Source organism: Ambystoma mexicanum, chromosome 4p (genome assembly GCF_040938575.1).
Source record: "Ambystoma mexicanum isolate Mex_15411 chromosome 4p, UKY_AmexF1_1, whole genome shotgun sequence".
Taxonomy (NCBI): Eukaryota; Metazoa; Chordata; class Amphibia; order Caudata; family Ambystomatidae; genus Ambystoma; species Ambystoma mexicanum.
The window spans coordinates 844,216,986-844,233,854 of record NC_090927.1 but is presented as its reverse complement, the minus strand read 5'-3'; the positions used below and the strand labels follow the sequence as shown (position 1 = coordinate 844,233,854).

Genomic DNA, 16,869 nt, shown 5'->3' with positions numbered 1-16,869 from the left:
CCATTTCACAATTGCCTTTCAAAACTGCAAGGTCTAGCCGACTAGATGCTTAAAAGTACAAAACTCACAAGGCCCAGAGCCTACGGCCACACCACACTGAATGCGTCTGATCTCGGAAGCTAAGCTGTGTCGGGCCTCGTTAGTACCTGGATGGGAGACCGCCTGGGAATACCAGGTGCTGTAGGCTTTTTTGTGCTCCAAGTTCAGGAAGTGAGCCATTTCTCAATTGCCATTCAAAACTGCAAGGTCTAGCTGACTAGATGCTTAAAAGTACAAAACTCACTAGGCCCAGAGACTACGGACACACCACACTGATTGCGCCCGATCTCGTCTGATCTCGGAAGCTAAGCAGTGTCGGGCCTAGTTAGTACCTGGATGGGAGACCACCTGGGAATACCAGGTGCTGTAGGCTTTTTTGTGCTCCAAGTTCAGGAAGTGAGCCATTTCACAATTGCCTTTCAAAACTGCAAGGTCTAGCCGACTAGATGCTTAAAAGTACAAAACTCACTAGGCCCAGAACCTACGGCCACACCACACTGAATGCGCCTGATCTCGTCTGATCTCAGAAGCTAAGCAGTGTCGGGCCTAGTTAGTACCTGGATGGGAGACCGCCTGGGAATACCAGGTGCTGTAGGCTTTTTTGTACTCCAAGTTCAGGAAGTGAGCCATTTCTCAATTTCCTTTCAAAACTGCAAGGTCTAGCTGACTAGATGCTTAAAAGTACAAAACTCACTAGGCCCAGAGCCTACGGCCACACCACACTGATTGCGCCCGATCTCGTCTGATCTCGGAAGCTAAGCAGTGTCGGGCCTTGTTAGTACCTGGATGGGAGACCGCCTGGGAATACCAGGTGCTGTAGGCTTTTTTGTGCTCCAAGTTCAGGAAGTGAGCCATTTCTCAATTGCCTTTCAAAACTGCAAGGTCTAGCTGACTAGATGCTTAAAAGTACAAAACTCACTAGGCCCAGAGCCTACGGCCACACCACACTGATTGCGCCCGATCTCGTCTGATCTCGGAAGCTAAGCAGTGTCGGGCCTAGTTAGTACCTGGATGGGAGACCACCTGGGAATACCAGGTGCTGTAGGCTTTTTTGTACTCCAAGTTCAGGAAGTGAGCCATTTCACAATTGCCTGTCAAAACTGCAAGGTCTAGCCGACTAGATGCTTAAAAGTACAAAACTCCAGAGCCTACGGCCACACCACACTGAATGCGCCCGATCTCGGAAGCTAAGCAGGGTCGGGCCTAGTTAGTACCTGGATGGGAGACTGCCTGGGAATACCAGGTGCTGTAGGCTTTTTTGTGCTCCATGATTAGTAATTGCGCAACTTCTCAATTATTTTTCAAATTTGGTATGTTTCCAAAATAATTGTATCCCGTTTTATAGCGGAAATGTTGGACAACATCATGAGGGCTGGAGCTACCTTTTTACATAGAATTAGCATACAGGTAGTGTGTTCATGGGTAATAAATCGACTTTCACATGTAATGCAGTACAGAGAATATTGAGTCCTTCAAGAGGCATGAAAGAAAACCATTATTGTGTTGATTGTTCTCTCCACCTCCCTGCAACAGACACAGGATGGATGAATTAAAGTTATCCTACCAGACATAGGAGTCCTGAATGGGCCCACCAGTCTTATATATCTCGCCTGATCGAGCCTGATCGAGCGATGAGCGTGGTATCATGTTGCAAGTGGCTGCATGGCTTAGCTTACTAAATGCAAATGCATAAGAGTAATATTCTTAGCGTTCCTAGAGCCTACGGCCACACCACACTGAATGCACCCGATCTCGTCTGATCTCGGAAGTTAAGCAGTGTCAGGCCTAGTTAGTACCTGGATGGGAGACCGCCTGGGAATACCAGGTGCTGTAGGCTTATTTGTGCTCCCAGTTCAGGAAGTGAGCCCTTTCTCAATTGCCTTTTAAAACTGCAAGGTCTAGCCGACTAGATGCTTAAAAGTACAAAACTCACAAGGCCCAGAGCCTACGGCCACACCACACTGAATGCGCCCGATCTCGTCTGATCTCGGAAGCTAAGCAGTGTCGGGCCTCGTTAGTACCTGGATGGGAGACCGCCTGGGAATACCAGGTGCTGTAGGCTTTTTTTGTGCTCCAAGTTCAGGAAGTGAGCCATTTCTCAATTGCCTTTCAAAACTGCAAGGTCTAGCTGACTAGATGCTTAAAAGTACAAAACTCACAAGGCCCAGAGCCTACGGCCACACCACACTGAATGCGCCCCATCTCGTCTGATCTCGGAAGCTAAGCAGTGTCGGGCCTCGTTAGTACCTGGATGGGAGACCGCCTGGGAATACCAGGTGCTGTAGGCTTTTTTGTGCTCCAAGTTCAGGAAGTGAGCCATTTCTCAATTGCCTTTCAAAACTGCAAGGTCTAGCTGACTAGATGCTTAAAAGTACAAAACTCACTAGGCCCAGAGCCTACGGCCACACCACACTGATTGCGCCCGATCTCGTCTGATCTCGGAAGCTAAGCAGTGTCGGGCCTAGTTAGTACCTGGATGGGAGACCACCTGGGAATACCAGGTGCTGTAGGCTTTTTTGTACTCCAAGTTCAGGAAGTGAGCCATTTCACAATTGCCTTTCAAAACTGCAAGGTCTAGCCGACTAGATGCTTAAAAGTACAAAACTCACTAGGCCCAGAGCCTACGGCCACACCACACTGAATGCGCCCGATCTCGGAAGCTAAGCAGGGTCGGGCCTAGTTAGTACCTGGATGGGAGACTGCCTGGGAATACCAGGTGCTGTAGGCTTTTTTGTGCTCCATGATTAGTAATTGCGCAACTTCTCAATTATTTTTCAAATTTGGTATGTTTCCAAAATAATTGTATCCCGTTTTATAGCGGAAATGTTGGACAACATCATGAGGGCTGGAGCTACCTTTTTACATAGAATTAGCATACAGGTAGTGTGTTCATGGGTAATAAATCGACTTTCACATGTAATGCAGTACAGAGAATATTGAGTCCTTCAAGAGGCATGAAAGAAAACCATTATTGTGTTGATTGTTCTCTCCACCTCCCTGCAACAGACACAGGATGGATGAATTAAAGTTATCCTACCAGACATAGGAGTCCTGAATGGGCCCACCAGTCTTATATATCTCGCCTGATCGAGCCTGATCGAGCGATGAGCGTGGTATCATGTTGCAAGTGGCTGCATGGCTTAGCTTACTAAATGCAAATGCATAAGAGTAATATTCTTAGCATTCCTAGAGCCTACGGCCACACCACACTGAATGCACCCGATCTCGTCTGATCTTGGAAGTTAAGCAGTGTCAGGCCTAGTTAGTACCTGGATGGGAGACCGCCTGGGAATACCAGGTGCTGTAGGCTTTTTTGTGCTCCAAGTTCAGGAAGTGAGCCCTTTCTCAATTGCCTTTTAAAACTGCAAGGTCTAGCCGACTAGATGCTTAAAAGTACAAAACTCACAAGGCCCAGAGCCTACGGCCACACCACACTGAATGCGCCCGATCTCGTCTGATCTTGGAAGCTAAGCAGTGTCTGGCCCCCTTAGTACCTGGATGGGAGACCGCCTGGGAATACCAGGTGCTGTAGGCTTTTTTGTGCTCCAAGTTCAGGAAGTGAGCCATTTCACAATTGCCTTTCAAAACTGCAAGGTCTAGCCGACTAGATGCTTAAAAGTACAAAACTCACTAGGCCCAGAGCCTACGGCCACACCACACTGAATGCGCCCGATCTCAGAAGCTAAGCAGGGTCGGGCCTAGTTAGTACCTGGATGGGAGACTGCCTGGGAATACCAGGTGCTGTAGGCTTTTTTGTGCTCCATGATTAGTAATTGCGCAACTTCTCAATTATTTTTCAAATTTGGTATGTTTCCAAAATAATTGTATCCCGTTTTATAGCGGAAATGTTGGACAACATCATGAGGGCTGGAGCTACCTTTTTACATAGAATTAGCATACAGGTAGTGTGTTCATGGGTAATAAATCGACTTTCACATGTAATGCAGTACAGAGAATATTGAGTCCTTCAAGAGGCATGAAAGAAAACCATTATTGTGTTGATTGTTCTCTCCACCTCCCTGCAACAGACACAGGATGGATGAATTAAAGTTATCCTACCAGACATAGGAGTCCTGAATGGGCCCACCAGTCTTATATATCTCGCCTGATCGAGCCTGATCGAGCGATGAGCGTGGTATCATGTTGCAAGTGGCTGCATGGCTTAGCTTACTAAATGCAAATGCATAAGAGTAATATTCTTAGCATTTCTAGAGCCTATGGCCACACCACACTGAATGCACCCGATCTCGTCTGATCTCGGAAGTTAAGCAGTGTTAGGCCTAGTTAGTACCTGGATGGGAGACCGCCTGGGAATACCAGGTGCTGTAGGCTTTTTTGTGTTCCAAGTTCAGGAAGTGAGCCATTTCACAATTGCCTTTCAAAACTGCAAGGTCTAGCCGACTAGATGCTTAAAAGTACAAAACTCACAAGGCCCAGAGCCTACGGCCACACCACACTGAATGCGTCTGATCTCGGAAGCTAAGCTGTGTCGGGCCTCGTTAGTACCTGGATGGGAGACCGCCTGGGAATACCAGGTGCTGTAGGCTTTTTTGTGCTCCAAGTTCAGGAAGTGAGCCATTTCTCAATTGCCATTCAAAACTGCAAGGTCTAGCTGACTAGATGCTTAAAAGTACAAAACTCACTAGGCCCAGAGACTACGGACACACCACACTGATTGCGCCCGATCTCGTCTGATCTCGGAAGCTAAGCAGTGTCGGGCCTAGTTAGTACCTGGATGGGAGACCACCTGGGAATACCAGGTGCTGTAGGCTTTTTTGTGCTCCAAGTTCAGGAAGTGAGCCATTTCACAATTGCCTTTCAAAACTGCAAGGTCTAGCCGACTAGATGCTTAAAAGTACAAAACTCACTAGGCCCAGAGCCTACGGCCACACCACACTGAATGCGCCTGATCTCGTCTGATCTCAGAAGCTAAGCAGTGTCGGGCCTAGTTAGTACCTGGATGGGAGACCGCCTGGGAATACCAGGTGCTGTAGGCTTTTTTGTACTCCAAGTTCAGGAAGTGAGCCATTTCTCAATTTCCTTTCAAAACTGCAAGGTCTAGCCGACTAGATGCTTAAAAGTACAAAACTCACAAGGCCCAGAGCCTATGGCCACACCACACTGAATGCGCCCGATCTCGTCTGATCTCGGAAGCTAAGCAGTGTCGGGCCTTGTTAGTACCTGGATGGGAGACCGCCTGGGAATACCAGGTGCTGTAGGCTTTTTTGTGCTCCAAGTTCAGGAAGTGAGCCATTTCTCAATTGCCTTTCAAAACTGCAAGGTCTAGCTGACTAGATGCATAAAAGTACAAAACTCACTAGGCCCAGAGCCTACGGCCACACCACACTGATTGCGCCCGATCTCGTCTGATCTCGGAAGCTGAGCAGTGTCGGGCCTAGTTAGTACCTGGATGGGAGACCACCTGGGAATACCAGGTGCTGTAGGCTTTTTTGTACTCCAAGTTCAGGAAGTGAGCCATTTCACAAATGCCTTTCAAAACTGCAAGGTCTAGCCGACTAGATGCTTAAAAGTACAAAACTCACTAGGCCCAGAGCCTACGGCCACACCACACTGAATGCGCCCGATCTCGGAAGCTAAGCAGGGTCGGGCCTAGTTAGTACCTGGATGGGAGACTGCCTGGGAATACCAGGTGCTGTAGGCTTTTTTGTGCTCCATGATTAGTAATTGCGCAACTTCTCAATTATTTTTCAAATTTGGTATGTTTCCAAAATAATTGTATCCCGTTTTATAGCGGAAATGTTGGACAACATCATGAGGGCTGGAGCTACCTTTTTACATAGAATTAGCATACAGGTAGTGTGTTCATGGGTAATAAATCGACTTTCACATGTAATGCAGTACAGAGAATATTGAGTCCTTCAAGAGGCATGAAAGAAAACCATTATTGTGTTGATTGTTCTCTCCACCTCCCTGCAACAGACACAGGATGGATGAATTAAAGTTATCCTACCAGACATAGGAGTCCTGAATGGGCCCACCAGTCTTATATATCTCGCCTGATCGAGCCTGATCGAGCGATGAGCGTGGTATCATGTTGCAAGTGGCTGCATGGCTTAGCTTACTAAATGCAAATGCATAAGAGTAATATTCTTAGCATTCCTAGAGCCTACGGCCACACCACACTGAATGCACCCGATCTTGTCTGATCTTGGAAGTTAAGCAGTGTCAGGCCTAGTTAGTACCTGGATGGGAGACCGCCTGGGAATACCAGGTGCTGTAGGCTTTTTTGTGCTCCAAGTTCAGGAAGTGAGCCCTTTCTCAATTGCCTTTTAAAACTGCAAGGTCTAGCCGACTAGATGCTTAAAAGTACAAAACTCACAAGGCCCAGAGCCTACGCCACACCACACTGAATGCGCCCGATCTCGTCTGATCTCGGAAGCTAAGCAGTGTCGGGCCTCGTTAGTACCTGGATGGGAGACCGCCTGGGAATACCAGGTGCTGTAGGCTTTTTTGTGCTCCAAGTTCAGGAAGTGAGCCATTTCACAATTGCCTTTCAAAACTGCAAGGTCTAGCCGACTAGATGCTTAAAAGTACAAAACTCACTAGGCCCAGAGCCTACGGCCACACCACACTGAATGCGCCTGATCTCGTCTGATCTCAGAAGCTAAGCAGTGTCGGGCCTAGTTAGTACCTGGATGGGAGACCGCCTGGGAATACCAGGTGCTGTAGGCTTTTTTCTACTCCAAGTTCAGGAAGTGAGCCATTTCTCAATTGCCTTTCAAAACTGCAAGGTCTAGCCGACTAGATGCTTAAAAGTACAAAACTCACAAGGCCCAGAGCCTACGGCCACACCACACTGAATGCGCCCGATCTCGGAAGCTAAGCAGGGTCGGGCCTAGTTAGTACCTGGATGGGAGACTGCCTGGGAATACCAGGTGCTGTAGGCTTTTTTGTGCTCCATGATTAGTAATTGCGCAACTTCTCAATTATTTTTCAAATTTGGTATGTTTCCAAAATAATTGTATCCCGTTTTATAGCGGAAATGTTGGACAACATCATGAGGGCTGGAGCTACCTTTTTACATAGAATTAGCATACAGGTAGTGTGTTCATGGGTAATAAATCGACTTTCACATGTAATGCAGTACAGAGAATATTGAGTCCTTCAAGAGGCATGAAAGAAAACCATTATTGTGTTGATTGTTCTCTCCACCTCCCTGCAACAGACACAGGATGGATGAATTAAAGTTATCCTACCAGACATAGGAGTCCTGAATGGGCCCACCAGTCTTATATATCTCGCCTGATCGAGCCTGATCGAGCGATGAGCGTGGTATCATGTTGCAAGTGGCTGCATGGCTTAGCTTACTAAATGCAAATGCATAAGAGTAATATTCTTAGCATTCCTAGAGCCTACGGCCACACCACACTGAATGCACCCGATCTCGTCTGATCTCGGAAGTTAAGCAGTGTCAGGCCTAGTTAGTACCTGGATGGGAGACCGCCTGGGAATACCAGGTGCTGTAGGCTTTTTTGTGCTCCAAGTTCAGGAAGTGAGCCATTTCACAATTGCCTTTCAAAACTGCAAGGTCTAGCCGACTAGATGCTTAAAAGTACAAAACTCACTAGGCCCAGAGCCTACGGCCACACCACACTGAATGCGCCTGATCTCGTCTGATCTCAGAAGCTAAGCAGTGTCGGGCCTAGTTAGTACCTGGATAGGAGACCGCCTGGGAATACCAGGTGCTGTAGGCTTTTTTGTACTCCAAGTTCAGGAAGTGAGCCATTTCTCAATTGCCTTTCAAAACTGCAAGGTCTAGCCGACTAGATGCTTAAAAGTACAAAACTCACAAGGCCCAGAGCCTACGGCCACACCACACTGAATGCGCCCGATCTCGTCTGATCTCGGAAGCTAAGCAGTGTCGGGCCTCGTTAGTACCTGGATGGGAGACCGCCTGGGAATACCAGGTGCTGTAGGCTTTTTTGTGCTCCAAGTTCAGGAAGTGAGCCATTTCACAATTGCCTTTCAAAACTGCAAGGTCTAGCCGACTAGATGCTTAAAAGTACAAAACTCACAAGGCCCAGAGCCTACGGCCACACCACACTGAATGCGTCTGATCTTGGAAGCTAAGCAGTGTCGGGCCTCGTTAGTACCTGGATGGGAGACCGCCTGGGAATACCAGGTGCTGTAGGCTTTTTTGTGCTCCAAGTTCAGGAAGTGAGCCATTTCACAATTGCCTTTCAAAACTGCAAGGTCTAGCCGACTAGATGCTTAAAAGTACAAAACTCACTAGGCCCAGAGCCTACGGCCACACCACACTGAATGCGCCCGATCTCGGAAGCTAAGCAGGGTCGGGCCTAGTTAGTACCTGGATGGGAGACTGCCTGGGAATACCAGGTGCTGTAGGCTTTTTTGTGCTCCATGATTAGTAATTGCGCAACTTCTCAATTATTTTTCAAATTTGGTATGTTTCCAAAATAATTGTATCCCGTTTTATAGCGGAAATGTTGGACAACATCATGAGGGCTGGAGCTACCTTTTTACATAGAATTAGCATACAGGTAGTGTGTTCATGGGTAATAAATCGACTTTCACATGTAATGCAGTACAGAGAATATTGAGTCCTTCAAGAGGCATGAAAGAAAACCATTATTGTGTTGATTGTTCTCTCCACCTCCCTGCAACAGACACAGGATGGATGAATTAAAGTTATCCTACCAGACATAGGAGTCCTGAATGGGCCCACCAGTCTTATATATCTCGCCTGATCGAGCCTGATCGAGCGATGAGCGTGGTATCATGTTGCAAGTGGCTGCATGGCTTAGCTTACTAAATGCAAATGCATAAGAGTAATATTCTTAGCATTTCTAGAGCCTACGGCCACACCACACTGAATGCACCCGATCTCGTCTGATCTCGGAAGTTAAGCAGTGTTAGGCCTAGATAGTACCTGGATGGGAGACCGCCTGGGAATACCAGGTGCTGTAGGCTTTTTTGTGCTCCAAGTTCAGGAAGTGAGCCATTTCACAATTGCCTTTCAAAACTGCAAGGTCTAGCCGACTAGATGCTTAAAAGTACAAAACTCACAAGGCCCAGAGCCTACGGCCACACCACACTGAATGCGTCTGATCTCGGAAGCTAAGCTGTGTCGGGCCTCGTTAGTACCTGGATGGGAGACCGCCTGGGAATACCAGGTGCTGTAGGCTTTTTTGTGCTCCAAGTTCAGGAAGTGAGCCATTTCTCAATTGCCATTCAAAACTGCAAGGTCTAGCTGACTAGATGCTTAAAAGTACAAAACTCACTAGGCCCAGAGACTACGGACACACCACACTGATTGCGCCCGATCTCGTCTGATCTCGGAAACTAAGCAGTGTCGGGCCTAGTTAGTACCTGGATGGGAGACCACCTGGGAATACCAGGTGCTGTAGGTTTTTTTGTGCTCCAAGTTCAGGAAGTGAGCCATTTCACAATTGCCTTTCAAAACTGCAAGGTCTAGCCGACTAGATGCTTAAAAGTACAAAACTCACTAGGCCCAGAGCCTACGGCCACACCACACTGAATGCGCCTGATCTCGTCTGATCTCAGAAGCTAAGCAGTGTCGGGCCTAGTTAGTACCTGGATGGGAGACTGCCTGGGAATACCAGGTGCTGTAGGCTTTTTTGTACTCCAAGTTCAGGAAGTGAGCCATTTCTCAATTGCCTTTCAAAACTGCAAGGTCTAGCCGACTAGATGCTTAAAAGTACAAAACTCACAAGGCCCAGAGCCTACGGCCACACCACACTGAATGCGCCCGATCTCGTCTGATCTCGGAAGCTAAGCAGTGTCGGGCCTTGTTAGTACCTGGATGGGAGACCGCCTGGGAATACCGGGTGCTGTAGGCATTTTTGTGCTCCAAGTTCAGGAAGTGAGCCATTTCTCAATTGCCTTTCAAAACTGCAAGGTCTAGCTGACTAGATGCTTAAAAGTACAAAACTCACTAGGCCCAGAGCCTACGGCCACACCACACTGATTGCGCCCGATCTCGTCTGATCTCAGAAGCTAAGCAGTGTCGGGCCTAGTTAGTACCTGGATGGGAGACCACCTGGGAATACCAGGTGCTGTAGGCTTTTTTGTACTCCAAGTTCAGGAAGTGAGCCATTTCACAATTGCCTTTCAAAACTGCAAGGTCTAGCCGACTAGATGCTTAAAAGTACAAAACTCACTAGGCCCAGAGCCTACGGCCACACCACACTGATTGCGCCCGATCTCGTCTGATCTCAGAAGCTAAGCAGTGTCGGGCCTAGTTAGTACCTGGATGGGAGACCACCTGGGAATACCAGGTGCTGTAGGCTTTTTTGTACTCCAAGTTCAGGAAGTGAGCCATTTCACAATTGCCTTTCAAAACTGCAAGGTCTAGCCGACTAGATGCTTAAAAGTACAAAACTCACTAGGCCCAGAGCCTACGGCCACACCACACTGAATGCGCCCGATCTCGGAAGCTAAGCAGGGTCGGGCCTAGTTAGTACCTGGATGGGAGACTGCCTGGGAATACCAGGTGCTGTAGGCTTTTTTGTGCTCCATGATTAGTAATTGCGCAACTTCTCAATTATTTTTCAAATTTGGTATGTTTCCAAAATAATTGTATCCCGTTTTATAGCGGAAATGTTGGACAACATCATGAGGGCTGGAGCTACCTTTTTACATAGAATTAGCATACAGGTAGTGTGTTCATGGGTAATAAATCGACTTTCACATGTAATGCAGTACAGAGAATATTGAGTCCTTCAAGAGGCATGAAAGAAAACCATTATTGTGTTGATTGTTCTCTCCACCTCCCTGCAACAGACACAGGATGGATGAATTAAAGTTATCCTACCAGACATAGGAGTCCTGAATGGGCCCACCAGTCTTATATATCTCGCCTGATCGAGCCTGATCGAGCGATGAGCGTGGTATCATGTTGCAAGTGGCTGCATGGCTTAGCTTACTAAATGCAAATGCATAAGAGTAATATTCTTAGCATTCCTAGAGCCTACGGCCACACCACACTGAATGCACCCGATCTCATCTGATCTCGGAAGTTAAGCAGTGTCAGGCCTAGTTAGTACCTGGATGGGAGACCGCCTGGGAATACCAGGTGCTGTAGGCTTTTTTGTGCTCCAAGTTCAGGAAGTGAGCCATTTCACAATTGCCTTTCAAAACTGCAAGGTCTAGCCGACTAGATGCTTAAAAGTACAAAACTCACTAGGCCCAGAGCCTACGGCCACACCACACTGAATGCGCCTGATCTCGTCTGATCTCAGAAGCTAAGCAGTGTCGGTCCTAGTTAGTACCTGGATGGGAGACCGCCTGGGAATACCAGGTGCTGTAGGCTTTTTTGTACTCCAAGTTCAGGAAGTGAGCCATTTCTCAATTGCCTTTCAAAACTGCAAGGTCTAGCCGACTAGATGCTTAAAAGTACAAAACTCACAAGGCCCAGAGCCTACGGCCACACCACACTGAATGCGCCCGATCTCGTCTGATCTCGGAAGCTAAGCAGTGTCGGGCCTCGTTAGTACCTGGATGGGAGACCGCCTGGGAATACCAGGTGCTGTAGGCTTTTTTGTGCTCCAAGTTCAGGAAGTGAGCCATTTCACAATTGCCTTTCAAAACTGCAAGGTCTAGCCGACTAGATGCTTAAAAGTACAAAACTCACAAGGCCCAGAGCCTACGGCCACACCACACTGAATGCGCCCGATCTCGTCTGGTCTCGGAAGCTAAGCAGTGTCGGGCCTCGTTAGTACCTGGATGGGAGACAGCCTGGGAATACCAGGTGCTGCAGGCTTTTTTGTGCTCCAAGTTCAGGAAGTGAGCCATTTCACAATTGCCTTTCAAAACTGCAAGGTCTAGCCGACTAGATGCTTAAAAGTACAAAACTCACTAGGCCCAGAGCCTACGGCCACACCACACTGAATGCGCCCGATCTCGGAAGCTAAGCAGGGTCGGGCCTAGTTAGTACCTGGATGGGAGACTGCCTGGGAATACCAGGTGCTGTAGGCTTTTTTGTGCTCCATGATTAGTAATTGCGCAACTTCTCAATTATTTTTCAAATTTGGTATGTTTCCAAAATAATTGTATCCCGTTTTATAGCGGAAATGTTGGACAACATCATGAGGGCTGGAGCTACCTTTTTACATAGAATTAGCATACAGGTAGTGTGTTCATGGGTAATAAATCGACTTTCACATGTAATGCAGTACAGAGAATATTGAGTCCTTCAAGAGGCATGAAAGAAAACCATTATTGTGTTGATTGTTCTCTCCACCTCCCTGCAACAGACACAGGATGGATGAATTAAAGTTATCCTACCAGACATAGGAGTCCTGAATGGGCCCACCAGTCTTATATATCTCGCCTGATCGAGCGATGAGCGTGGTATCATGTTGCAAGTGGCTGCATGGCTTAGCTTACTAAATGCAAATGCATAAGAGTAATATTCTTAGCATTTCTAGAGCCTACGGCCACACCACACTGAATGCACCCGATCTCGTCTGATCTCGGAAGTTAAGCAGTGTTAGGTCTAGTTAGTACCTGGATGGGAGACCGCCTGGGAATACCAGGTGCTGTAGGCTTTTTTGTGCTCCAAGTTCAGGAAGTGAGCCATTTCACAATTGCCTTTCAAAACTGCAAGGTCTAGCCGACTAGATGCTTAAAAGTACAAAACTCACAAGGCCCAGAGCCTACGGCCACACCACACTGAATGCGTCTGATCTCGGAAGCTAAGCTGTGTCGGGCCTCGTTAGTACCTGGATGGGAGACCGCCTGGGAATACCAGGTGCTGTAGGCTTTTTTGTGCTCCAAGTTCAGGAAGTGAGCCATTTCTCAATTGCCATTCAAAACTGCAAGGTCTAGCTGACTAGATGCTTAAAAGTACAAAACTCACTAGGCCCAGAGACTGCGGACACACCACACTGATTGCGCCCGATCTCGTCTGATCTCGCAAGCTAAGCAGTGTCGGGCCTAGTTAGTACCTGGATGGGAGACCACCTGGGAATACCAGGTGCTGTAGGCTTTTTTGTGCTCCAAGTTCAGGAAGTGAGCCATTTCACAATTGCCTTTCAAAACTGCAAGGTCTAGCCGACTAGATGCTTAAAAGTACAAAACTCACTAGGCCCAGAGCCTACGGCCACACCACACTGAATGCGCCTGATCTCGCCTGATCTCGTCTGATCTCAGAAGCTAAGCAGTGTCGGGCCTAGTTAGTACCTGGATGGGAGACCGCCTGGGAATACCAGGTGCTGTAGGCTTTTTTGTACTCCAAGTTCAGGAAGTGAGCCATTTCTCAATTGCCTTTCAAAACTGCAAGGTCTAGCCGACTAGATGCTTAAAAGTACAAAACTCACAAGGCCCAGAGCCTACGGCCACACCACACTGAATGCGCCCGATCTCGTCTGATCTCGGAAGCTAAGCAGTGTCGGGCCTTGTTAGTACCTGGATGGGAGACCGCCTGGGAATACCAGGTGCTGTAGGCTTTTTTGTGCTCCAAGTTCAGGAAGTGAGCCATTTCTCAATTGCCTTTCAAAACTGCAAGGTCTAGCTGACTAGATGCTTAAAAGTACAAAACTCACTAGGCCCAGAGCCTACGGCCACACCACACTGATTGCGCCCGATCTCGTCTGATCTCGGAAGCTAAGCAGTGTCGGGCCTAGTTAGTACCTGGATGGGAGATCACCTGGGAATACCAGGTGCTGTAGGCTTTTTGTACTCCAAGTTCAGGAAGTGAGCCATTTCACAATTGCCTTTCAAAACTGCAAGGTCTAGCCGACTAGATGCTTAAAAGTACAAAACTCACTAGGCCCAGAGCCTACGGCCACACCACACTGAATGTGCCCGATCTCGGAAGCTAAGCAGGGTCGGGCCTAGTTAGTACCTGGATGGGAGACTGCCTGGGAATACCAGGTGCTGTAGGCTTTTTTGTGCTCCATGATTAGTAATTGCGCAACTTCTCAATTATTTTTCAAATTTGGTATGTTTCCAAAATAATTGTATCCCGTTTTATAGCGGAAATGTTGGACAACATCATGAGGGCTGGAGCTACCTTTTTACATAGAATTAGCATACAGGTAGTGTGTTCATGGGTAATAAATCGACTTTCACATGTAATGCAGTACAGAGAATATTGAGTCCTTCAAGAGGCATGAAAGAAAACCATTATTGTGTTGATTGTTCTCTCCACCTCCCTGCAACAGACACAGGATGGATGAATTAAAGTTATCCTACCAGACATAGGAGTCCTGAATGGGCCCACCAGTCTTATATATCTCGCCTGATCGAGCCTGATCGAGCGATGAGCGTGGTATCATGTTGCAAGTGGCTGCATGGCTTAGCTTACTAAATGCAAATGCATAAGAGTAATATTCTTAGCGTTCCTAGAGCCTACGGCCACACCACACTGAATGCACCCGATCTCGTCTGATCTCGGAAGTTAAGCAGTGTCAGGCCTAGTTAGTACCTGGATGGGAGACCACCTGGGAATACCAGGTGCTGTAGGCTTTTTTGTGCTCCAAGTTCAGGAAGTGAGCCCTTTCTCAATTGCCTTTTAAAACTGCAAGGTCTAGCCGACTAGATGCTTAAAAGTACAAAACTCACAAGGCCCAGAGCCTACGGCCACACCACACTGAATGCGCCCCATCTTGTCTGATCTCGAAAGCTAAGCAGTGTCGGGCCTCGTTAGTACCTGGATGGGAGACCGCCTGGGAATACCAGGTGCTGTAGGCTTTTTTGTGCTCCAAGTTCAGTAAGTGAGCCATTTCTCAATTGCCTTTCAAAACTGCAAGGTCTAGCTGACTAGATGCTTAAAAGTACAAAACTCACTAGGCCCAGAGCCTACGGCCACACCACACTGATTGCGCCCGATCTCGTCTGATCTCAGAAGCTAAGCAGTGTCGGGCCTAGTTAGTACCTGGATGGGAGACCACCTGGGAATACCAGGTGCTGTAGGCTTTTTTGTACTCCAAGTTCAGGAAGTGAGCCATTTCACAATTGCCTTTCAAAACTGCAAGGTCTAGCCGACTAGATGCTTAAAAGTACAAAACTCACTAGCCCCAGAGCCTACGGCCACACCACACTGAATGCGCCCGATCTCGGAAGCTAAGCAGGGTCGGGCCTAGTTAGTACCTGGATGGGAGACTGCCTGGGAATACCAGGTGCTGTAGGCTTTTTTGTGCTCCATGATTAGTAATTGCGCAACTTCTCAATTATTTTTCAAATTTGGTATGTTTCCAAAATAATTGTATCCCGTTTTATAGCGGAAATGTTGGACAACATCATGAGGGCTGGAGCTACCTTTTTACATAGAATTAGCATACAGGTAGTGTGTTCATGGGTAATAAATCGACTTTCACATGTAATGCAGTACAGAGAATATTGAGTCCTTCAAGAGGCATGAAAGAAAACCATTATTGTGTTGATTGTTCTCTCCACCTCCCTGCAACAGACACAGGATGGATGAATTAAAGTTATCCTACCAGACATAGGAGTCCTGAATGGGCCCACCAGTCTTATATATCTCGCCTGATCGAGCCTGATCGAGCGATGAGCGTGGTATCATGTTGCAAGTGGCTGCATGGCTTAGCTTACTAAATGCAAATGCATAAGAGTAATATTCTTAGCATTCCTAGAGCCTACGGCCACACCACACTGAATGCACCCGATCTTGTCTGATCTTGGAAGTTAAGCAGTGTCAGGCCTAGTTAGTACCTGGATGGGAGACCGCCTGGGAATACCAGGTGCTGTAGGCTTTTTTGTGCTCCAAGTTCAGGAAGTGAGCCCTTTCTCAATTGCCTTTTAAAACTGCAAGGTCTAGCCGACTAGATGCTTAAAAGTACAAAACTCACAAGGCCCAGAGCCTACGCCACACCACACTGAATGCGCCCGATCTCGTCTGATCTCGGAAGCTAAGCAGTGTCGGGCCTCGTTAGTACCTGGATGGGAGACCGCCTGGGAATACCAGGTGCTGTAGGCTTTTTTGTGCTCCAAGTTCAGGAAGTGAGCCATTTCACAATTGCCTTTCAAAACTGCAAGGTCTAGCCGACTAGATGCTTAAAAGTACAAAACTCACTAGGCCCAGAGCCTACGGCCACACCACACTGAATGCGCCTGATCTCGTCTGATCTCAGAAGCTAAGCAGTGTCGGGCCTAGTTAGTACCTGGATGGGAGACCGCCTGGGAATACCAGGTGCTGTAGGCTTTTTTCTACTCCAAGTTCAGGAAGTGAGCCATTTCTCAATTGCCTTTCAAAACTGCAAGGTCTAGCCGACTAGATGCTTAAAAGTACAAAACTCACAAGGCCCAGAGCCTACGGCCACACCACACTGAATGCGCCCGATCTCGGAAGCTAAGCAGGGTCGGGCCTAGTTAGTACCTGGATGGGAGACTGCCTGGGAATACCAGGTGCTGTAGGCTTTTTTGTGCTCCATGATTAGTAATTGCGCAACTTCTCAATTATTTTTCAAATTTGGTATGTTTCCAAAATAATTGTATCCCGTTTTATAGCGGAAATGTTGGACAACATCATGAGGGCTGGAGCTACCTTTTTACATAGAATTAGCATACAGGTAGTGTGTTCATGGGTAATAAATCGACTTTCACATGTAATGCAGTACAGAGAATATTGAGTCCTTCAAGAGGCATGAAAGAAAACCATTATTGTGTTGATTGTTCTCTCCACCTCCCTGCAACAGACACAGGATGGATGAATTAAAGTTATCCTACCAGACATAGGAGTCCTGAATGGGCCCACCAGTCTTATATATCTCGCCTGATCGAGCCTGATCGAGCGATGAGCGTGGTATCATGTTGCAAGTGGCTGCATGGCTTAGCTTACTAAATGCAAATGCATAAGAGTAATAT

The 16,869-nt window shown here is 47.5% G+C and overlaps 36 non-coding genes and 22 pseudogenes across 36 annotated transcripts; all 58 read left to right on the top strand.

Annotated features, from left to right (window-relative positions):
• The first annotated feature begins 78 nt into the window (after positions 1 to 78).
• LOC138458800 (5S ribosomal RNA) lies at positions 79 to 187 on the top strand (annotated as a pseudogene).
• A 106-nt stretch (positions 188 to 293) lies between these two features.
• LOC138454436 (5S ribosomal RNA) lies at positions 294 to 412 on the top strand. The gene has a single exon (XR_011261113.1). It is a non-coding gene; the product is annotated as a 5S ribosomal RNA (ribosomal RNA).
• A 106-nt stretch (positions 413 to 518) lies between these two features.
• On the top strand, positions 519 to 637 carry LOC138462705 (5S ribosomal RNA). The gene has a single exon (XR_011265299.1). It is a non-coding gene; the product is annotated as a 5S ribosomal RNA (ribosomal RNA).
• Positions 638 to 743: 106 nt separating this feature from the next.
• Positions 744 to 862, top strand: LOC138462473 (5S ribosomal RNA). Its single transcript, XR_011265068.1, has one exon. It is a non-coding gene; the product is annotated as a 5S ribosomal RNA (ribosomal RNA).
• A 106-nt stretch (positions 863 to 968) lies between these two features.
• LOC138460286 (5S ribosomal RNA) lies at positions 969 to 1,087 on the top strand. The gene has a single exon (XR_011263055.1). It is a non-coding gene; the product is annotated as a 5S ribosomal RNA (ribosomal RNA).
• A 98-nt stretch (positions 1,088 to 1,185) lies between these two features.
• Positions 1,186 to 1,294, top strand: LOC138457012 (5S ribosomal RNA; annotated as a pseudogene).
• Positions 1,295 to 1,757: 463 nt separating this feature from the next.
• LOC138461423 (5S ribosomal RNA) lies at positions 1,758 to 1,876 on the top strand. The gene has a single exon (XR_011264039.1). It is a non-coding gene; the product is annotated as a 5S ribosomal RNA (ribosomal RNA).
• A 106-nt stretch (positions 1,877 to 1,982) lies between these two features.
• LOC138462125 (5S ribosomal RNA) lies at positions 1,983 to 2,101 on the top strand. Its single transcript, XR_011264729.1, has one exon. It is a non-coding gene; the product is annotated as a 5S ribosomal RNA (ribosomal RNA).
• Positions 2,102 to 2,208: 107 nt separating this feature from the next.
• On the top strand, positions 2,209 to 2,327 carry LOC138454857 (5S ribosomal RNA). Its single transcript, XR_011261513.1, has one exon. It is a non-coding gene; the product is annotated as a 5S ribosomal RNA (ribosomal RNA).
• A 106-nt stretch (positions 2,328 to 2,433) lies between these two features.
• Positions 2,434 to 2,552, top strand: LOC138460274 (5S ribosomal RNA). The gene has a single exon (XR_011263043.1). It is a non-coding gene; the product is annotated as a 5S ribosomal RNA (ribosomal RNA).
• Positions 2,553 to 2,658: 106 nt separating this feature from the next.
• LOC138457011 (5S ribosomal RNA) lies at positions 2,659 to 2,767 on the top strand (annotated as a pseudogene).
• Positions 2,768 to 3,230: 463 nt separating this feature from the next.
• Positions 3,231 to 3,349, top strand: LOC138463643 (5S ribosomal RNA). The gene has a single exon (XR_011266229.1). It is a non-coding gene; the product is annotated as a 5S ribosomal RNA (ribosomal RNA).
• A 106-nt stretch (positions 3,350 to 3,455) lies between these two features.
• Positions 3,456 to 3,574, top strand: LOC138455819 (5S ribosomal RNA; annotated as a pseudogene).
• A 106-nt stretch (positions 3,575 to 3,680) lies between these two features.
• LOC138458532 (5S ribosomal RNA) lies at positions 3,681 to 3,789 on the top strand (annotated as a pseudogene).
• Positions 3,790 to 4,252: 463 nt separating this feature from the next.
• LOC138461779 (5S ribosomal RNA) lies at positions 4,253 to 4,371 on the top strand. The gene has a single exon (XR_011264385.1). It is a non-coding gene; the product is annotated as a 5S ribosomal RNA (ribosomal RNA).
• Positions 4,372 to 4,477: 106 nt separating this feature from the next.
• Positions 4,478 to 4,586, top strand: LOC138458799 (5S ribosomal RNA; annotated as a pseudogene).
• A 106-nt stretch (positions 4,587 to 4,692) lies between these two features.
• On the top strand, positions 4,693 to 4,811 carry LOC138454435 (5S ribosomal RNA). The gene has a single exon (XR_011261112.1). It is a non-coding gene; the product is annotated as a 5S ribosomal RNA (ribosomal RNA).
• Positions 4,812 to 4,917: 106 nt separating this feature from the next.
• LOC138454902 (5S ribosomal RNA) lies at positions 4,918 to 5,036 on the top strand. Its single transcript, XR_011261560.1, has one exon. It is a non-coding gene; the product is annotated as a 5S ribosomal RNA (ribosomal RNA).
• A 106-nt stretch (positions 5,037 to 5,142) lies between these two features.
• Positions 5,143 to 5,261, top strand: LOC138462513 (5S ribosomal RNA). The gene has a single exon (XR_011265109.1). It is a non-coding gene; the product is annotated as a 5S ribosomal RNA (ribosomal RNA).
• A 106-nt stretch (positions 5,262 to 5,367) lies between these two features.
• Positions 5,368 to 5,486, top strand: LOC138464775 (5S ribosomal RNA). Its single transcript, XR_011267351.1, has one exon. It is a non-coding gene; the product is annotated as a 5S ribosomal RNA (ribosomal RNA).
• Positions 5,487 to 5,592: 106 nt separating this feature from the next.
• On the top strand, positions 5,593 to 5,701 carry LOC138457010 (5S ribosomal RNA; annotated as a pseudogene).
• Positions 5,702 to 6,164: 463 nt separating this feature from the next.
• Positions 6,165 to 6,283, top strand: LOC138454644 (5S ribosomal RNA). The gene has a single exon (XR_011261312.1). It is a non-coding gene; the product is annotated as a 5S ribosomal RNA (ribosomal RNA).
• Positions 6,284 to 6,389: 106 nt separating this feature from the next.
• On the top strand, positions 6,390 to 6,507 carry LOC138455291 (5S ribosomal RNA). Its single transcript, XR_011261929.1, has one exon. It is a non-coding gene; the product is annotated as a 5S ribosomal RNA (ribosomal RNA).
• Positions 6,508 to 6,613: 106 nt separating this feature from the next.
• On the top strand, positions 6,614 to 6,732 carry LOC138454891 (5S ribosomal RNA). The gene has a single exon (XR_011261549.1). It is a non-coding gene; the product is annotated as a 5S ribosomal RNA (ribosomal RNA).
• A 106-nt stretch (positions 6,733 to 6,838) lies between these two features.
• On the top strand, positions 6,839 to 6,947 carry LOC138457009 (5S ribosomal RNA; annotated as a pseudogene).
• A 463-nt stretch (positions 6,948 to 7,410) lies between these two features.
• Positions 7,411 to 7,529, top strand: LOC138461422 (5S ribosomal RNA). The gene has a single exon (XR_011264038.1). It is a non-coding gene; the product is annotated as a 5S ribosomal RNA (ribosomal RNA).
• Positions 7,530 to 7,635: 106 nt separating this feature from the next.
• On the top strand, positions 7,636 to 7,754 carry LOC138463291 (5S ribosomal RNA). The gene has a single exon (XR_011265877.1). It is a non-coding gene; the product is annotated as a 5S ribosomal RNA (ribosomal RNA).
• Positions 7,755 to 7,860: 106 nt separating this feature from the next.
• Positions 7,861 to 7,979, top strand: LOC138462123 (5S ribosomal RNA). Its single transcript, XR_011264726.1, has one exon. It is a non-coding gene; the product is annotated as a 5S ribosomal RNA (ribosomal RNA).
• A 106-nt stretch (positions 7,980 to 8,085) lies between these two features.
• LOC138458960 (5S ribosomal RNA) lies at positions 8,086 to 8,194 on the top strand (annotated as a pseudogene).
• Positions 8,195 to 8,300: 106 nt separating this feature from the next.
• On the top strand, positions 8,301 to 8,409 carry LOC138457008 (5S ribosomal RNA; annotated as a pseudogene).
• Positions 8,410 to 8,872: 463 nt separating this feature from the next.
• LOC138460932 (5S ribosomal RNA) lies at positions 8,873 to 8,991 on the top strand. Its single transcript, XR_011263584.1, has one exon. It is a non-coding gene; the product is annotated as a 5S ribosomal RNA (ribosomal RNA).
• A 106-nt stretch (positions 8,992 to 9,097) lies between these two features.
• On the top strand, positions 9,098 to 9,206 carry LOC138458798 (5S ribosomal RNA; annotated as a pseudogene).
• Positions 9,207 to 9,312: 106 nt separating this feature from the next.
• On the top strand, positions 9,313 to 9,431 carry LOC138455713 (5S ribosomal RNA; annotated as a pseudogene).
• A 106-nt stretch (positions 9,432 to 9,537) lies between these two features.
• LOC138462794 (5S ribosomal RNA) lies at positions 9,538 to 9,656 on the top strand. The gene has a single exon (XR_011265382.1). It is a non-coding gene; the product is annotated as a 5S ribosomal RNA (ribosomal RNA).
• A 106-nt stretch (positions 9,657 to 9,762) lies between these two features.
• Positions 9,763 to 9,881, top strand: LOC138462674 (5S ribosomal RNA). Its single transcript, XR_011265268.1, has one exon. It is a non-coding gene; the product is annotated as a 5S ribosomal RNA (ribosomal RNA).
• Positions 9,882 to 9,987: 106 nt separating this feature from the next.
• Positions 9,988 to 10,106, top strand: LOC138464232 (5S ribosomal RNA). Its single transcript, XR_011266813.1, has one exon. It is a non-coding gene; the product is annotated as a 5S ribosomal RNA (ribosomal RNA).
• A 106-nt stretch (positions 10,107 to 10,212) lies between these two features.
• Positions 10,213 to 10,331, top strand: LOC138464231 (5S ribosomal RNA). Its single transcript, XR_011266812.1, has one exon. It is a non-coding gene; the product is annotated as a 5S ribosomal RNA (ribosomal RNA).
• A 106-nt stretch (positions 10,332 to 10,437) lies between these two features.
• LOC138457007 (5S ribosomal RNA) lies at positions 10,438 to 10,546 on the top strand (annotated as a pseudogene).
• Positions 10,547 to 11,009: 463 nt separating this feature from the next.
• On the top strand, positions 11,010 to 11,128 carry LOC138463607 (5S ribosomal RNA). Its single transcript, XR_011266194.1, has one exon. It is a non-coding gene; the product is annotated as a 5S ribosomal RNA (ribosomal RNA).
• A 106-nt stretch (positions 11,129 to 11,234) lies between these two features.
• On the top strand, positions 11,235 to 11,353 carry LOC138463161 (5S ribosomal RNA). Its single transcript, XR_011265747.1, has one exon. It is a non-coding gene; the product is annotated as a 5S ribosomal RNA (ribosomal RNA).
• A 106-nt stretch (positions 11,354 to 11,459) lies between these two features.
• LOC138462122 (5S ribosomal RNA) lies at positions 11,460 to 11,578 on the top strand. Its single transcript, XR_011264725.1, has one exon. It is a non-coding gene; the product is annotated as a 5S ribosomal RNA (ribosomal RNA).
• A 106-nt stretch (positions 11,579 to 11,684) lies between these two features.
• On the top strand, positions 11,685 to 11,803 carry LOC138455815 (5S ribosomal RNA; annotated as a pseudogene).
• Positions 11,804 to 11,909: 106 nt separating this feature from the next.
• LOC138457004 (5S ribosomal RNA) lies at positions 11,910 to 12,018 on the top strand (annotated as a pseudogene).
• Positions 12,019 to 12,471: 453 nt separating this feature from the next.
• On the top strand, positions 12,472 to 12,590 carry LOC138462956 (5S ribosomal RNA). The gene has a single exon (XR_011265543.1). It is a non-coding gene; the product is annotated as a 5S ribosomal RNA (ribosomal RNA).
• Positions 12,591 to 12,696: 106 nt separating this feature from the next.
• On the top strand, positions 12,697 to 12,805 carry LOC138458797 (5S ribosomal RNA; annotated as a pseudogene).
• Positions 12,806 to 12,911: 106 nt separating this feature from the next.
• Positions 12,912 to 13,030, top strand: LOC138455791 (5S ribosomal RNA; annotated as a pseudogene).
• Positions 13,031 to 13,136: 106 nt separating this feature from the next.
• LOC138454952 (5S ribosomal RNA) lies at positions 13,137 to 13,265 on the top strand (annotated as a pseudogene).
• Positions 13,266 to 13,371: 106 nt separating this feature from the next.
• LOC138461104 (5S ribosomal RNA) lies at positions 13,372 to 13,490 on the top strand. Its single transcript, XR_011263742.1, has one exon. It is a non-coding gene; the product is annotated as a 5S ribosomal RNA (ribosomal RNA).
• Positions 13,491 to 13,596: 106 nt separating this feature from the next.
• LOC138463050 (5S ribosomal RNA) lies at positions 13,597 to 13,715 on the top strand. Its single transcript, XR_011265636.1, has one exon. It is a non-coding gene; the product is annotated as a 5S ribosomal RNA (ribosomal RNA).
• Positions 13,716 to 13,820: 105 nt separating this feature from the next.
• Positions 13,821 to 13,929, top strand: LOC138457851 (5S ribosomal RNA; annotated as a pseudogene).
• A 463-nt stretch (positions 13,930 to 14,392) lies between these two features.
• Positions 14,393 to 14,511, top strand: LOC138461008 (5S ribosomal RNA). Its single transcript, XR_011263654.1, has one exon. It is a non-coding gene; the product is annotated as a 5S ribosomal RNA (ribosomal RNA).
• Positions 14,512 to 14,617: 106 nt separating this feature from the next.
• Positions 14,618 to 14,736, top strand: LOC138455960 (5S ribosomal RNA; annotated as a pseudogene).
• Positions 14,737 to 14,842: 106 nt separating this feature from the next.
• On the top strand, positions 14,843 to 14,961 carry LOC138464230 (5S ribosomal RNA). Its single transcript, XR_011266811.1, has one exon. It is a non-coding gene; the product is annotated as a 5S ribosomal RNA (ribosomal RNA).
• Positions 14,962 to 15,067: 106 nt separating this feature from the next.
• On the top strand, positions 15,068 to 15,176 carry LOC138457003 (5S ribosomal RNA; annotated as a pseudogene).
• Positions 15,177 to 15,639: 463 nt separating this feature from the next.
• On the top strand, positions 15,640 to 15,758 carry LOC138454642 (5S ribosomal RNA). Its single transcript, XR_011261310.1, has one exon. It is a non-coding gene; the product is annotated as a 5S ribosomal RNA (ribosomal RNA).
• Positions 15,759 to 15,864: 106 nt separating this feature from the next.
• On the top strand, positions 15,865 to 15,982 carry LOC138455290 (5S ribosomal RNA). Its single transcript, XR_011261928.1, has one exon. It is a non-coding gene; the product is annotated as a 5S ribosomal RNA (ribosomal RNA).
• A 106-nt stretch (positions 15,983 to 16,088) lies between these two features.
• LOC138454879 (5S ribosomal RNA) lies at positions 16,089 to 16,207 on the top strand. Its single transcript, XR_011261537.1, has one exon. It is a non-coding gene; the product is annotated as a 5S ribosomal RNA (ribosomal RNA).
• A 106-nt stretch (positions 16,208 to 16,313) lies between these two features.
• Positions 16,314 to 16,422, top strand: LOC138457002 (5S ribosomal RNA; annotated as a pseudogene).
• Positions 16,423 to 16,869: the final 447 nt, after the last annotated feature.